The 12142-nt window shown below is 41.1% G+C and overlaps 1 long non-coding RNA gene across 1 annotated transcript; it reads left to right on the forward strand.

Annotated features, from left to right (window-relative positions):
• Nucleotides 1-6480: 6480 nt before the first annotated feature.
• Nucleotides 6481-11222, forward strand: LOC135573620 (uncharacterized). Its single transcript, XR_010464799.1, has 2 exons — nt 6481-6826; nt 7023-11222. It is a non-coding gene; the product is annotated as an uncharacterized LOC135573620 (long non-coding RNA).
• The last annotated feature ends 920 nt before the right edge of the window (nt 11223-12142 follow it).

Raw genomic sequence — 12142 nt, forward strand, 5'->3', positions numbered from 1 at the left:
AAGAGGGTAATTAACATATTGCTGTGTGTAAAGATGGTAATTAACATATTGCTGTGTGTAAAGAGGGTAATTAACATATTGCTGTGTGTAAAGAGGGTAATTAACATATTGCTGTGTGTAAAGAGGGTAATTAACATATTGCTGTGTGTAAATAGGGTAATTAACATATTGCTGTGTATAAATAGGGTAATTAACATATTGTTCTGTATAAATCAGGGTAATTAACATATTGCTGTGTGTAAAGAGGGCAATTAACATATTGCTGTGTATTAAGATGGTAATTAACATAGTGATGTGTGTAAAGAGGGTAATTAACATGTTGTTCTGTGTAAAGAGGGTAATTAACATATTGCTGTGTATTAAGATGGTAATTAACATATTGCTGTGTGTAAAGAGGGTAATTAACATATTGCTGTGTGTAAAGAGGGTAATTAACATAGTGCTGTGTGTAAAGAGGGTAATTAACATATTGCTGTGTGTAAAGATGGTAATTAACATATTGCTGTGTGTAAAGAGGGTAATTAACATATTGCTGTGTGTAAAGAGGGTAATTAACATATTGCTGTGTGTAAAGAGGGTAATTAACATATTGCTGTGTGTAAATAGGGTAATTAACATATTGCTGTGTATAAATAGGGTAATTAACATATTGTTCTGTATAAATCAGGGTAATTAACATATTGCTGTGTGTGAAGAGGGCAATTAACATATTGCTGTGTATTAAGATGGTAATTAACATAGTGCTGTGTATTAAGATGGTAATTAACATATTGCTGTGTATTAAGATGGTAATTAACATAGTGCTGTGTATTAAGATGGTAATTAACATATTGCTGTGTATTAAGATGGTAATTAACATAGTGCTGTGTGTAAAGAGGGTAATTAACATGTTGTTCTGTGTAAAGAGGGTAATTAACATATTGCTGTGTATTAAGATGGTAATTAACATATTGCTGTGTGTAAAGAGGGTAATTAACATGTTGTTCTGTATGAATCAGGGTAATTCACATATTTGTTTTATGAAGAATGTAAGTGACATGAGTAACATCAGAACAAAGATGCAGGAATGCAACTCATTTGAGTATGGGTTAGATTAGACCTCTGGATTTCAGGGTCATCATGTTGAGGGTGGAGTGTTGATGGTTCTTCCTGTTCTCCGTCATTGGCTGTGGGGTTTGGGCTAAAGATTGTCAAACTTACAAAAACAATGTCAAATGAATACAGTATTTTCTATCTGTCATCTGAACAGTAAAATGTACCTTCTCATTGTATTTCTCAGTTTGCACCACAGTACCACAGTTCCACAGCAATGAAACACAGTGAACTCATCACTGCACCAATCCCTGTTGGGTTACATGTGAAAGATGACAAGATGAGAATGGTACAATTCACAGATAAGAGTGTCAGAGATTAGTTGTGGTCATTAGATTAATGACTGACCTCTGATCCTGTCACCATCAGTGACCTCAGGTACATCAAGCACAGAACATACAGAGACAGTACTTCAGAATGACACCAGCATGTTGATTGTTACTGTAGGCCTGTACAGAACCATTTCTCACCAGGAAATGAAGCTTGAGTTCTAGCTGGAATAACCATGGATATGTTCTTGGTGACACCTCCAGAGAACAGTGACACCATACAGCCAACCCTGGTGTCTTTGTCAGGTAGACTGAATGCTGCCAGCGTGGAAGTTATGGTGACCGTGACAGTTCCATTGAGATGGGTGACATTGATCATTGTGGAATTTTCTGGAATTTCTGTGTTGTCCCAGGTTACTGTAGGAACAGGTCATCCAGTAGCAGTACAGGACAGAGTGGTGTGACTGTTGTTGGTTTGTGTGATGAGGAGTGAGGGTCCATACAGCTCTATAGGAAAACAACAAAAAGTTCACAGTTAATGTAAATACTATAATGTTTTCATGCACATCACATGGTCAAATTGATCTATAATGTTTGGAGGCCATTGTTCCTGTGTTAAAGGGATATTACACATTGTTCCTGTGTTAATGGGATAGTACACATTGTTCCTGTGTTAAAGGGATAGTACACATTGCTCCTGTGTTAAAGGGATAGTACACATTGCTCCTGTGTTAAAGGGATAGTACACATTGCTCCTGTGTTAAAGGGATAGTACACATTGCTCCTGTGTTAAAGGGATAGTACACATTGCTCCTGTGTTAAAGGGATATTACACATTGCTCCTGTGTTAAAGGGATATTACACATTGCTCCTGTGTTAAAGGGATATTACACATTGCCCCTGTGTTAAAGGGATAGTACACATTGCTCCTGTGTTAAAGGGATATTACACATTGCCCCTGTGTTAAAGGGATAGTACACATTGCTCCTGTGTTAAAGGGATAGTACACATTGGTCCTGTGTTAAAGGGATATTACACATTGTTCCTGTGTTAAAGGGGTATTACACATTGTTGAAGTTCTCAAAAGTAGCCTTATGTTAAGATGAATCCACATTATATGCCTGAACCCCAAATGGATGGAAAAGATGAGCACAGCAGATCTGTAAATGACTTGCTTATCTTCTCCATTGATTTGGGAGTCTGGCAAATAGCTGAATCTTCAAACCAGATGGCCTAGAACATGGACTTATCTCAGCTGAAATCTATGTTTAAAAGGTCTGAAAACATCTGACAAACTTACACTAGACTTTGGAGTGGTAGTGTCCCTTCAATCCCCTCTTCCCCAAACTAATGTAATATGATTTTTACTATTTACATGGAGGCAGGTGGTTCCACTGACTGGTCCATCTGGAAAGGTGTTAAACAGACACTTGTAGCAGGACTCGTCTCCTCTTGACACTCCTCTGATGACAATAGAGCAGTTCTGCAGTCCCAGTTCTGCAGTCCCACAGACTGTTCTCTCTGCTACCGCACAGCAAGCGGTACCAATGCACCAAGTCTGGAACCAACAGGACCCGTAACTACTTCTACCCCCAAGCCACAGACTGTTCTCTCTGCTACCGCACAGCAAGCGGTACCAATGCACCAAGTCTGGAACCAACAGGACCCTTAAATACTTCTACCCCCAAGCCACAGACTGTTCTCTCTGCTACCGCACAGCAAGCGGTACCAATGCACCAAGTCTGGAACCAACAGGACCCTTAACTACTTCTACCCCCAAGCCACAGACTGTTCTCTCTGCTACCGCACAGCAAGCGGTACCAATGCACCAAGTCTGGAACCAACAGGACCCTTAACTACTTCTACCCCCAAGCCACAGACTGTTCTCTCTGCTACCGCACAGCAAGCGGTACCAATGCACCAAGTCTGGAACCAACAGGACCCTTAACTACTTCTACCCCCAAGCCACAGACTGTTCTCTCTGCTACCGCACAGCAAGCGGTACCAATGCACCAAGTCTGGAACCAACAGGACCCTTAACTACTTCTACCCCAAGCCACAGACTGTTCTCTCTGCTACCGCACAGCAAGCGGTACCAATGCACCAAGTCTGGAACCAACAGGACCCTTAACTACTTCTACCCCCAAGCCACAGACTGTTCTCTCTGCTACCGCACAGCAAGCGGTACCAATGTACCAAGTCTGGAACCAACAGGACCCTTAACTACTTCTACCCCCAAGCCACAGACTGTTCTCTCTGCTACCGCACAGCAAGCGGTACCAATGTACCAAGTCTGGAACCAACAGGACCCGTAACTACTTCTACCGCCGTGCCATAAGACTTCTAAACAAGACTGCTAAATATCTAATCAAATGGCTACCCGGACTACCTGCAATGACCCTGACACATACTGACACCCCAACACACACACACTGGACTCCACCCACACATACTGACACCCCAACACACACACACTGGACTCCACCCACACATACTGACACCCCAACACACACTGGACTCCACCCACACATATTTACAGACACCCCAACACACACACACAGGACTCCACCCACACATACTGACACCCCAACACACACACACTGGACTCCACCCACACATACTGACACCCCAACACACACACACTGGACTCCACCCACACATACTGACACCCCAACACACACTGGACTCCACATACTGACACCCCAACACACACACACTGGACTCCACCCACACATACTGACACCCCAACACACACTGGACTCCACACACACATACTGACACCCCAACACACACACACTGGACTCCACCCACACATATTTATAGACACCCCAACACACACACACTGGACTCCACCCACACATACTGACACCCCAACACACACTGGACTCCACCCACACATACTGACACCCCAACACACACACACTGGACTCCACCCACACATACTGACACCCCAACACACACACACTGGACTCCACCCACACCCCAACACACACTGGACTCCACCCACACATACTGACACCCCAACACACACTGGACTCCACACACACATACTGACACCCCAACACACACAGGACTCCACCCACACATATTTATAGACACCCCAACACACACACTGGACTCCACCCACACATACTGACACCCCAACACACACAGGACTCCACCCACACATATTTACAGACACCCCAACACAAACACACACACACACAGGACTCCACCCACACAGTCACATCCTTACACTGACATCAACACACACACACACATACACTGCTGCTACTGTCTATCCTGTTGCCTAGTCACTTTACCCCAATTACCTTGTACCCTGCACATTGACTGTTGTGGTATTCCTGTTATTCACTGTGGATTTATTCCTTGTGTCACTATTCTTTTTTATGAATCTTATCTTAAACTCTGCATTGTTGGAAAATTACAGTTAAGTAAGCATTTAATTGTTAGTCTACACCTATTGTCTACGAAGCATGTGACAAATACAATTAGATTTTATACAATTGCGGTGTAATACTCAGAATGGCCAGAAGGGGGAGTACAGAACTAGTCTATAATCTAGTCTAGGTACAGTAGGAGGAAGTTATGAATGAAGGGGCTTTTAAACTGACTGCAGTATGGGTTCATGAGTTGAATGATTAAAGTTGAATTTAAAAAACATGAGCTAGCGCACACCCAGAGAAAGTTATGTTATGTAGAGGTGCTGACTAACGGCGAATAAACTTTAAGCTATAAAAAATAAAGAGTTGCACACTCCATACATACATTTATTGGGCAAATCACGAATGTTTCGGCATCACTGTGCCTTTTTCAGGGTAATGTCATGAATGCTTGAACCAGGTTACGTAGACAAACAGTGCAATTAGTGCAACCAATGACAAAAGTGAGGAGTGTGTGATAATTATTAAGTTAATTAGAATGAATTGAGTGAAACTTTAAAAAACAATCGTTTATAGCATATTGAATATTACACTGCTCAAAAAAATAAAGGGAACACTAAAATAACACATCCTAGATCTGAATGAATGAAATATTCTTATTAAATACTTTTTTCTTTACATAGTTGAATGTGCTGACAACAAAATCACACAAAAATGATCAATGATAATCAATTTTATTGCTGTCAATCTGTCTGGTGGCCACAGATGTGTTTAACCCTGCACAACTGACTGTATGGTAGACCATTATAGAGGGGAAGGATACTGTCCGCACATAGCAGGGGATTGTGGTCTGTGGGCTTTGTGTAGAAGTCTGTGTGTAATGCATCCTTCTCTTTGATGATCCATAAGTCCAGGTAGTTTATTTTTCTCTCATCAGTCTGCATGGTGAATTTGAGGTATTCTGGGCTCTTGTTTAATAGAGTTTGGAATTTATTTAGTTCCTGCTGACTTTCTTCCCAGAGCACAAAGACAGCATCTATGTCTCTTTTCCATAGGAAAGTAGGGGGTGCGTCTCTGTTTTGTAAAGGAGTGCTTCCTAAAATTGTCCCACATACAGGGTTGCATAGTTGGGAGGAAAAGGAGGAGCCCATGGCTACACCCAGAATTTGAAGGAAAAAGTCTGACTCAAAGAGTCGTTTTTGGATAATACCAGTTCAGTAAGATGCAATCATTGGATGGAGCCAGCATTGCACAAAATAACAGTTTTAAACATATATTCAATACAACATTTCACATAAATAGTAAGCAATTCATTAAATTAATTACTTTCAGGCCCTGGCTGGACCTTAGATGCTTCAAACCAGTTCACATTATCATGTTGAATTAAAATTTTCCTCATTGTCTAATATATTGTGCCAATTTCGAAGTGGCTGTCAAATGCAGTAGATTATCAATAAAACCAATTGAACTTACTTTCGGGGAGGGCTATCAGCAGAACAAACAGGTAGATGTGAGGAGCCATGGTAAAAATGTATTCTGTAGGGATCGAATAAGCAGCAGAGATGATCCGTGTCTGACCATTTGTGTACTCTTACACGTGGTGTCGAGCTTAGTTGTCTGGTCGGTGTTGCTGGTTAATTATGAAATTCCGGATCCAATTCATTTTCAATGGAAGGGAAGCGGCGAGAAAGCGGCGACGGCTTGGGAGGCGGTGTAAAATAAAAACTTTCCCCAACTTTGACGCAAATCACCAGCGGCGACCGCTGGGCGATGACCAATCATATCGAGTGGTTTCCATGACGAATATGACGCTATGCATCCAAGGCTGGAGACTTTCTTACATTTACATTTACATTTAAGTCATTTAGCAGACGCTCTTATCCAGAGCGACTTACAAATTGGTGCATTCACCTTATGACCTCCAGTGGAACAGTAGTGCATCTAAATCTTTTCAGGGGGAGGGGGGGTGAGAGGGATTACTTTATCCTATCCTAGGTATTCCTTAAAGAGGTGGGGTTTCAGGTGTCTCCGTTCTTCAGTAAAGATGGCTGACAAAAATATTAGGAAGTGATAACGTATCAGGTAACACATATGTACAGTTGAGAGGAATATGTTAGTTAATGTAGAGACTAACAATTATGCTTATGCTTTTGTCATGGAGTTAATTTACGAAAATAGTGATTTAGCAAGCTAGCTGACTAGCTAACATTAGCTGGCTAGCTTTATGGGTGTTGTGACATGAGTAGGAAATTGTAATTATGGTTGTTTAATGTTTTAGGGACTCCTGAAACAACCAGTAAACCAGGCTGTCGTCTTGTGAAACAGTGGGTGTAAAGAATCTAGCGAGCTAAAGCATTCACTGCAAATTTAATGTACAATTTTGTAAGCTTTCCTTGCTAATATTTGCCATGTAATGCAGATGAAGTAACGTAGCTAGCGAACTGTTTTCTTGCTTATTGTGCAGTAGAGGATAAACATACACGTATGCCTACGGATGTGTAGCTAGCTGTGTCTACATGTTTGTATTACAATTATACACTTAAACAGTGTTTACCAATCTTGGTCCTGGGACATCAATGGTTACACATTGTAACTATGCAATAGACTAGAAACAGGATTTTACTAGTTAAGGCTGATTTGTAAATACAGAAATATCATTTAAAAAAACAATACACTACACTTCCTATGCATCATGTAAGTACTCTAAAACAGGTACATGTCAAGATTTAATTTCCTTCATCTGCATTGATCTGATAAACACAGGATAAGTGTACTATTTAATCAAATGAGACTTAATTTCAGCCAGTAGAGAATGTGAATAGAGAATATTATCGCAGTTAATCACAATGACATAATAGTGTCTTTAGTGGTTTCTCCAAACTAGCCTTGGGCCCCTAGTTGGCCCGAAGGTTCACTTAAGAGTGGCGGAGGTGGTGATGACGGTACTTGGGATTGGCATCCTGTCTCACATCAAAACATACCTGCAAATGAGAGACAAAGCATGATTATGCCTTGTTTTTCTATTCTAATACTGCCAGTCATCATAAAAATCAGGAGGTGAAATGACAAACTGACCTTGCATCATTAACTCTGGGACTTCTACATTTCTATCTGTATTTCAATGTAAAACATCTCTTTAATAGTACTTCCTGTTGACCCGACCAAGTGACCTCTCACCTCTGATCATGCTGTGCCGTCTATGTAGCCTGTTCAGATGCGGGAGGGGTTTACCGACACAGCTGATATAACGGAGAGGATGAAGTGAAGAAGAGAGACTGTTATTGAGAAAATAGAGTCTTCCAGCCATGTGGAGGATTGCCTGGTTGCCAAAGTGTGTTTGTCACCAGAGCGGTTAGAGCATATTACTATTTACCTGGGAATAAATACATTAAACAGAAAATGTATGAAACTTTTTAACCATTTAATAACTAGACCTTCATGCAAACTTGCTATGCTGAATTCTTGACGCACAATCAAACATGCTGCTTGCTATATGCTGCAAGCACGCCTACAACCGAGCCAATCTGGGAGGCTGGAGTGGCACATGGAAATTTACCGCGTACTAAATGTACAATTCAAAAACAAAAAAATGCTCCATGTTCTCCATAGTAAATGTGCTCCATGTTCTCCATGTACTGTCAGTATCATACACAGTTACTGGTCCCAGAGAACCAACATCATGTTTTGTACCAGCAGAGGGAGCACATGACTAAGGAAATTACAATTAAAAAATGGGGTCTAAAGAAGCTTTCCACTGAGCTGAAATAAATAAATTAGGAATAAAATATTACATTCACAGAAAAAAATGTAAAGTCAAAAAAATGATTACTCTAATATCGCTCCTCTTTCAGTAAGTAAACAGTAGCACAATTAATATATCTGACCGACCAAAAGGTACAGACAGTGAACCCAGTCACACTACGTCGCTAATTCCAATGTGACATCTACTGTAAAAGCCGAAAGTCAGACACTAGCCAGGCTCAGACCAACATGGAAGAGTTGCCGTTGTTTATAAAAAGTTTTTCTTTATACTGTGGAAATACTCACACTCAAACTGAAATCATATAAGTGTACAATCAATTAGTGAGAGAGTGCCTGAAACATAACATTAATTTGTATAGATCTGTATGAATCATAGCAAAGTTGTTTCCTGTTTCAGTCATGTCTTTGGTCACGTTTGGGTGAGTAAAAAACAGCTAATGATTGGTTGACAATAGAGCCTCCCACCAGGCAGGCTATTGCTGCAGGATGAAGTTGGTGAAGGGTAACTGCAAAAAAGTTTCAAGTTAATGCAGTCGACATGTAGGCGAAGGTCAGATAATTTTGATCCCCATAATGCAACACACCTCGATTTGGTGATGGTCACCGACTTAACAAAAGTAATCCGCTTGATTGCACCCTATGTGTTTGAGATGGCGACGATGAGTATGATGTGTCTCCTCTAACGCCCCCTTCCCTGAAAATCTCACTTATCTTCATGTACTCCAGTAACAACTGGTTGGTACATTTTTTTTTTTACCGCTAAACAGTCTCCATATATACTTCCATTCATTTTTTAAATCTGGTACCGGGGACCTTCAGACGAGTCTTGTGAGCGTCCTAGAGCAGAGCAAATCAACCAACATGTAAGTGTTCGCGAGAGTCTCACCTTTCCACCGAGGTCTAACCTTTCCACCTTTCATATTAGTGTGTAGCCAAAACTGTTCAAACGCTATAGACAGAGGTTGGCAGATCGGCTGTACCAATCCAAGACGTCCCAAGCAAAACGGAGAACACGATTCTCATCTTTCCATAGAGGGGTCCTAATAATTTGTAGGTCAAACCATTCAGACTACTGACGGTTTTGTGAGAAGACTTTTTGGGATGTCTCATGGTCTGACAAACATTGCTTTGTACACATGCTTCAAACATCTGAAAAAACAATATTTTTTGTTTAATAAAAATATAATTCACAGTGGTTTAGATTATTCTCTACACTAACCATTGCTTGTTTAGTCACAAACTGAAATTAGGTGAACTACTAGAATTTTAGCAACCAGGAAATTGGTATTTCTGCATATTGCAACCTTTAATTGCAGGAAAATTGTTAAAATGCAAAAAAATTCTAGCCAAACATCTTTCTTGACAGACATGGGATTCGAACCAGCAACCCTCCAGTTGCTGGCCTGCCTCCTCTACACCAACCGGTCAATCGCGATCGAATGGTCAATCTCCAAGGCATTCCTAGTCGATCACCAAACATTTCTGTAAAAAAACAGTGATAAAGCCTTGCCTTCCTATTTTTTTTCTTCATTTCACACCGATAACGTTAGGTGCACTTGATTCAGCGGCCCTAGAAGGTAGAACTCCACCTACCAGGAAGTGCCCAAATAGCAAAGCAAGTGCACCTATAGGACTACCGCTGTCCAATCAGATAGCTCAGATCACCGTGTCTGCAGTTTCCTTGACTCAGAAAAGGTTGTTGACCACTGCTCTAGGTTAACTACAGTTTTACCAGAGCAGTCTAGTCATCAGATAAGGAGCGCCTCCTGTAAGTATCTTTCTGACTGCGTATCCTTCCTGGATTTGGAGTCAGCATATTTGTTTATTAGAATCCCCATTAGCTTTTGCAGAGGCAGCAGCTACTCTTCCTGGGGTCTGCAAAAAACACAAAACATGTCACAAAGTACTAAAAGGCAAGGACAGTCACACACATTTTTTTTAAAGCATAACCCTGAGGTTGTGAGTGGACAGAGTACTGTAATAAACCTCCAGCCCAGATGGTTCCTCTTTCATTTGACTCTTTTCTACAGTAAACCCGACTCAGACCTCCTGTTGGGCCACATAGCTAAGCTACTTGGTACAATTATAGAATGTTTTTCAATTGTGGGAACAAAGTCATGATGCAACAAAGTAATGAATCTCCTTGGCATGACGGGCATGACCACGACCCCTAACACCAGAGAGAGACTCAGGACCAGCATCGGGGGAACTTCCTGCTGACTCAATTACCAGAATCGCACATACTTTGGGCATCTGAGAAGCATGTGGTGAAAACTGTAAACCTCTATGACACACATACTACTGTAATAGATTTAAAATCTTAAATAAAATCCTCACCCTATTCCCATAACATGGAGTCATCATTTCCCACATTGTAAAACATTTAATTATGTAAATTGACTGAAATGTATGCTGCTATTCTTGTTACAGTTGTATTTTATGTTCTTATCTTTTAGGCCTATGAATTAAGTGTAGGCATGTTTAGCTTCTGGGGTGGAGCATTAGCAGTTTAGCTTCTGGGGTGGAGCATTAGCAGTTTAGCTTCTGGGGTGGAGCATTAGCAGTTTAGCTTCTGGGGTGGAGCATTAGCAGTTTAGCTTCTGGGGTGGAGCATTAGCAGGCAATTGGTTTGGAACTTGCTATGGTTATTAAAGCACTCTGGCCAGGCCCAACATCAGGGTTATGCATTAAAAAATACAAATACAAATAAAAAAGAGGGCATCAAAAATACATATCAAAACACAGCAATCATTCAACAAACAACAATTATCCATGACCCAGGCCGTCTACTTTATTCTCTTGCATCGTCTGATTGTGTCCAGAATGTTCTATCCATACCTTTTTATTGTTGTGCCACCGAGTGTTTGCTACTTGTTCTGTACCTTATGGTCCATATGCTGGAAATGCTACATTCATTGATAAAAGAAAGATGTATACTTCAGAAAGTGTATTGTCTGTCTTCAGTGTCTGTGTTTCTAGATTTAAACATTGAGATGCAGCTGGAGTCATCCTCTGGTTGAGTGAGACAGCTTCACATGTATCAATGTCACCACAGTAACACAAGACCACACCAGCCAACCAGAAAATGAGGCAGGTACTTCCCAAGATATAATAAAAATGTTTTGTTCAGATTAAAAACACCTTGCTGCTCTATTTCTCCTTTCAGGGGTTTCTATGGCAACTACACACATCCATTTGGAACCATACAGTGTTTTGACACTGTAAACTCTGACATATGCATACCCTGAGGGTCCGTGTCAGCTGTGGTGCAGCATCATACTGTATTTCCTGATGGACCTGTGAATCGAACCAGCAACCATCTAGTTACTGGTCCACCTCTCTAACTCTAGGCTACCTACAGTTCTACCAGATGACTCAGTACACATTTCAACACAATCACAGGATATCAAAGTTTACAGTAGCTTAGTCATCAGATAAGGAGTTGCTACTGTAAGTATCATTCTGACTAGAGGTTCAGGGGCAGAATGACAGATTTTCACCTTGTCAGCTCGGGGGATCCAATCTCGCAACATTACAGTTAACTAGTCCAACGCAATAACGACCTGCCTCTTGTTGCACTCCACAAGGAGACTGCCTGTTACACGAATGCAGTAAGCCAAGGTAAATTGCTAGCTA

Source organism: Oncorhynchus nerka, linkage group LG2, assembly GCF_034236695.1.
Source record: "Oncorhynchus nerka isolate Pitt River linkage group LG2, Oner_Uvic_2.0, whole genome shotgun sequence".
Lineage (NCBI taxonomy): Eukaryota > Metazoa > Chordata > Actinopteri > Salmoniformes > Salmonidae > Oncorhynchus > Oncorhynchus nerka.